We start from the raw sequence: 6,000 nt of genomic DNA on the forward strand, positions 1-6,000 counted from the left end.
AATATGGGCTCCCATCCGGGTCATAAGAGGCGGAGTTTCTCTGGTGAAGGAAGCAGCTCAGGTTCGCCCCAGAAATTTATTCAGCGAACTGGAACTCGACCTCAAGCGTCCTCAGGTGTTCATATGGGAGGACGGGTGCCAATTTGTGGAGCATGTAATAGAGCTCATGAGGGCGAGTGTCGGCTGAGTGGCAGACTCCAGTGTTACCGATGGGGCCAAATGGGCCATATTGCTCGTGAGTGCCCCGTCAGAGTTCAAGGAAGCCGTGGAGGTAGACACGGAGGAAGAACAAATCCAAGACAAGCAGTGTAAGCTCGGGTTTATGTTGTCACACCCGGAGATGTGGATGATGAGGCGCCAGCGACCCATGATGCTGGAGTAATTACAGGTATGGATTTAATTTAATTTTATGTTGGATTTAATTTTTGGTGTATTTGATTTCTCCTTTGTTTTTGGATTTCATGGGTTAATGTGTTTGGTTCAGGGAGAGTCCATTTGTATGAGTTTTATACTTGCACTTTGTTTGATTCGGGTGCTTCACAGTCATTTGTATCTTCCACGTTTGCGCGGATGTGTAATTTGGTCACGAAACCTTTGCCAAAGTCATTGATAGTGGCTCTACCCGATGGTGAAATGGTGTGGTGTTCCAAAGTTGCTTTGGGATGCCCGTTAAATTTTGATGAAAGGTTCTTGGATGCTAATTTGGTGGTGTTTAAGCTGTTGGGTTTTGATATCATTCTCGGGATGGATTGGCTATATCGATATTCTGCGAGTATTAATTGCAGAAGTTGGGTAATTACCTTTCAGCTTCCAGATGGTGATTGTCTGGAATTTGAGGGGAGTAAGTTAAAAGAAAAGCCGGTAATTATATCGGCAATTCAAGCAAGAAGAGAGATTGCATGGAGAGCAGATGCATTCTTAGTTCAGATGGTGTCTACGTCGTCTAAGAAGAAGTTTTTGGTAGACATTCCAGTTGTGGAAGAATTTCCCGATGTGTTTGTGGATGACTTGCCTGGACTACCCCCTATCCGAGAAATGGAGTTTGTTATAGACTTGGAACCTGGAGCGGCTCCTGTACATAAAGCTCCTTATCGCATGGCAATGGCTGAATTAAAAGAGTTGAAGACTCAGTTGCAAGAGCTGGTAGATAAGGGATTTATTCAACCTAGTACTTCGTCGTGGGGTGCGCCAGTGCTGTTCGTTAAAAAGAAAGATGGAACCCTCTGTATGTGCATCGATTATCAGGAATTAAATAAGGTGACCATCAAAAATAAATATCCTCTCCCGCGGATAGATGATTTATTTGATCAGCTTCAAGGAGCAGCTGTGTTCTCGAAGATTGATTTGAGGTCGGGATACTACCAGCTGAGGATCAGAGACAAGGATGTGCCTAAAACTGCTTTCAGGTCGAAATATGGGCATTATGAATTTAAGGTGATGCCGTTTGGGTTAGCTAATGCCCCTGCTGCTTTTATGGATTTAATGAATCGAGTATTTCGACCTTATCTGGATTCCTTTGTGGTAGTATTCATTGACGATATTCTGATTTATTCCCGAGATGTCGAAGAGCATGTGTATCATCTTCATCTGGTACTTGGGAAATTGAGAGACCACCAGTTGTACGCCAAGCTCAGCAAGTGTGAATTCTGGTTGGAGAAAGTCAGATTTCTTGGGCATGTGATTTCCCGAGACGAAGTGGTTGTTGATCCTAATAAGGTGGAAGCCATTTTGTCATGGCCGTGTCCGACTACAGTGCATGAGATCCGGAGTTTCTTGGGACTTGCCGGATATTACCGAAGATTTGTGGAGGGATTTGCTCGCCTATCCAGACCTCTCACAGCTTTGACTCGGAAGAATGCAGAATTTGTTTGGTCAGATAAGTGTGAGAGAAGCTTCCAAGAATTGAAGCGCAGGTTGACGACGGCACCAGTGTTAGCGCTTCCAGAATCGCACAAGCCATTCGTAGTCTTCAGTGATGCGTCTAAATGTGGATTGGGTTGTGTCCTTATGCAGGAAGGATGGGTTGTTGCCTATGCCTCTCGTCAGCTAAAGGACCATGAGAAGAATTATCTGACGCACGATTTGGAATTGGCTGCGATTGTTCTTACTCTCAAGATCTGGCGGCACTTTTTGTATGGGGAAGCATGTGAGGTATACACCGATCATAAGAGCTTGAAGCACTTGTTTTCCCAGAAAAATTTGAACATGAGGCAGAGGCGATGGCTAGAGCTAATCAGTGACTACCAATGTGAGATCAAGTATCATCCGGGGAAGGCTAATATAGTTGCTGATGCTTTGAGCCGAAAATCGCACTTGAAAGATGAAGCCGAGTCGTCAGAATTGGATTCTTTGCTTTGTGGGATGAGAAGGCTCCTTATTGAAAGTTCACAGCAAGAAGAGATTCTATCTTCAGTTCTTGACATTCGGGTAACTGATTTTGAGAAATTGAAGACTCTTCAAAGGAAGGATCCGAAGCTCCTAAATATCAGGAAAAGAGTCAAAAAATCTTGAGGGCCGTTGCACTATAGTATGGATAAAGATGGAATACTTCGATTCTGAGATCGCAGAGTGGTCCCCAAAGATTCAGAATTCAAGGAGCAGATCATGGCAGAAGCTCATGCAGCCCCTTATTCAGTTCATCCCGGCAGTACGAAGATGTACCGGGACTTGAAGAAAAATTATTGGTGGGATGGAATGAATAGGGATATTGCCTTGTATGTTGAAAAATGCCACACATGTCGTCAAGTGAAGGCCGAGCATCAAAGACCCGCTGGTATGCTTCAACCCCTCCCTATTCCTGAGTGGAAATGGGATGACATCACGATGGATTTTGTAGTGGGTTTGCTGAAAACGCCTAGTGGGAAAAATTCTGTTTGGGTGATTGTTGACCGGTTAACGAAGAGTGATCATTTCTTGCCTGTTAATAACATCGATTCCTTGGGTAAGTTGACACGCTTGTATGTGAAAGAAATAGTGCGGCTGCATGGCATACCAAAGAGTATAGTGTCGGATCGAGACCCAAGGTTCACGTCGCAGTTCTGGAAGAGTTTGCAGGCAGCTTTAGGTACTGAGTTGAAGTTCAGTATTGCATATCACTCGCAGACAGACGGCCAATCAGAGCACACCATTTAAACCCTTGAAGACATGTTGCGAGCATGTGTCATGGAATTTCAAGGGAGTTAGGAAAACCATTTGCCACTCATAGAGTTTGCATATAATAATAGCTTCCATGCGACCATTCAGATGGCTCCCTATGAAGCTCTTTACGGGAGGAAGTGCAGATAGCCCTTGTGTTGGGATAAAGTCGGGGAGAATAGGATAATTGGACCCGAAATAATTCAAGAGATGCAAAGCCAAGTTTGGATCATCAGGAATAAAATGGCGGCAGCTCAGAGTCACTAGAAAAGCTACGCTAATACCAGGAGGAGAGAGTTATCTTGTGAAGAAGGTGATTGGGTTTATCTCAAAGTCTCTCCCATGAGAGGAGTTAAGCGTTTTGGTAAGAAGAGGAAACTGGATCCGAGGTATGTCGGCCCTGTTCAGATTCTGGAGAAGGTAGGGTCTGTCGCCTATAGAGTTGCTATGCCAGAGTATTTTGGAGATATTCATGATGTCTTCCACGTATCATCCTTGAAGAAGAGCTTTGGACAACAAGAGCCACGCTTTGTCGACTCAGAGAGTATTCAGTTGCAACCGGATCTCACTTATGAGGTTGTTCCGTCGCAGATCATGGATTGGAAGGAGCAACAGTTGAGGTCCAAGACGATACCTTTGGTTAAGGTGGCATGGGAGATCCATTAGCTCAAGACTTCTCTTGGGAGCGAGTAGCGGACATGAGGGAACAATACCTATACTTGTTTGAGTAAAGACGGTACGTTTCTTAATCTTGGTCACAGATGATTTATGTGATTTTATGTGACTTGTTTTAAGTTGGTGGTTGATCTTGCAAATTTCGAGGACGAAATTTGTTTTAAGGGGAGGAGGATGTGATGACCCGCTTTTATGTTTTTTTTTTCACTGAAGGGTTGTTTTTAATTTAATTAATATATTGGTTTATTTATTTTAAATTATTGCATTTTATATTGGTTTTTATTTATTTGATGTTGTGTTTTATTTATTTAGTCGTTTTACAGTTTTTAATCTCGTTTTCGGCGGATTTGTTTTGTTTTCCGGAGTGAGGATTGGACCTCATTTCTTTCCTACATCTTTTGTTTTCCCTTTTTCCTTTTTTCTCTTTTTCTCTTTTCTTTCTTTTTCTTTTTTTTTTCTTCTTTCTTTTTCTCCCTTCTTTCTTTCTCCCCCAAGCCCCCCGTGCGTCGACTCTCTCTCTCTCCTCTCCTTCACACCGTTTGACCCATCTGCCCTGACCCACTACCGTCCGGCCACCATGGTCGACACCACCCCTGCCGGTCGACTCCCCTCCCGTCGGCGCACCACCCCACCTAATCCTAGCCCCAGCCGTGCCACCGTTTAGCCGGAAATAGCCCTTTAAGCCACAAGGATTTTTGCTCCGATCTGTCGCCATCGCTCCACCTCCGGCCACCACCTCTTCACCACTTCATCACCGACTCCTTGTCGTCCTAACCCACCCATTTCTGGCCTCTAATAGTCACCGGAACAGCTTCCACGAGCTAGTTTCCGTTTTGGGAAATCCGGCCTTCAACAGTCGTTTCCGCCACCACCCACGGCCAAACTTCACTTCCATTAGCTTCATAAACATCCTTAAACCCTTCCCCATCAATCCCGAATCTTGGTTTGTCCCCGTTCAAAAGTGGGTATTTTACAACCCACGGCCATAGTGAAATTTCACTGTTACGTTACTTTCCTTCCGCCGCGTGTTTTCTAAAAATACCATATAGCGCTGTAAGTATTTTCCAAACCCTACTTTCAGATTTAAATATATTTTTCTCATTCAATAATTATTTGTTGTTGGTTGGCTGATTCCGGACTGAGTCCGAGGAGTTCGGGGGTCGGATGGATGGAGGACGGAGTTGCTTGTTTTATTGATTTATGGTTGGTTGATCTTTTGTGCATTGATATCGCATTTACATGGTGCATGCACGTGCGTTTTATTTAAATTGAGAAAATCCTGTTTTTTGGCGTAAGTGGATTTTCGGGTGCGTGTGTATCACGACCCCAAGCCAGGATGGGGTATTATTCTGGTGGAGCTCCTCTGGTCACTCGGGACCGTGATAAAGAGACAAAACTAACAACTGCCGTAATGAACCTGTTTTAAGTTTAATCGATTCACCCGTCTAGATAATCTTTTTCCTTGTTCTATCATTGAAAGCAAGATATAGCTTAAGTTCCTTACCTGCAGGAGGTGGGCATAAGAAAAGAAGACATCTCGAACATTAAAGCGGGAAAGGAATCTATTCCTTTATGCCGGGTGGTGGAACTACCGAGACCGCGAATGCTGCCGATACCGGAGCTGCTTACCGACGGTCCTTCCTTACTGAGTGACGTCCCCTGAGTTGTCGTTGGACGACGACGGGAGAGGAGGCTAGAGGATGCTTGGCTACAAACACGCCGGGCACGGAACCGGGCATCGCTCTCTGCACCGACTCCGTGGCCCTTCGCTGGCGAGGGCTAGAGGATGCTTGGCTACAAACGCGGGGGGCACGGAACTGGGCATCGCTCGTTTAGGTGTCATATGCGTGGTCGTTACCTGCGGTGTGGTACTGGAGCCAGGGTGTGCGGATGATCCCTAGGGGAGGTCATGGTGCATACGGTTTAATTGGTAAACGTTTTGAGTTTGATATGGGCCAAATGTGACTTTTGGCGTGATATCTGGAAATGATTTGTTTTTGGGCTAAATGAGATTTTTGGCGTGTGTGGAAAAATATGATTTTATGGGTTTTGCGCATTGGCATCACTTCATGCATATTGTTTGAGTTCTATATGTTTTTATCTGGTGGTGTTTGGATTTTTACTTACCTGCGGCACTATTTTTGGTACCGTAGATTTTGATGCAGAGACCGAGGATGAGGAGGAGGAGGC

This window comes from Carya illinoinensis, chromosome 12 (genome assembly GCF_018687715.1).
Source record: "Carya illinoinensis cultivar Pawnee chromosome 12, C.illinoinensisPawnee_v1, whole genome shotgun sequence".
NCBI lineage: Eukaryota > Viridiplantae > Streptophyta > Magnoliopsida > Fagales > Juglandaceae > Carya > Carya illinoinensis.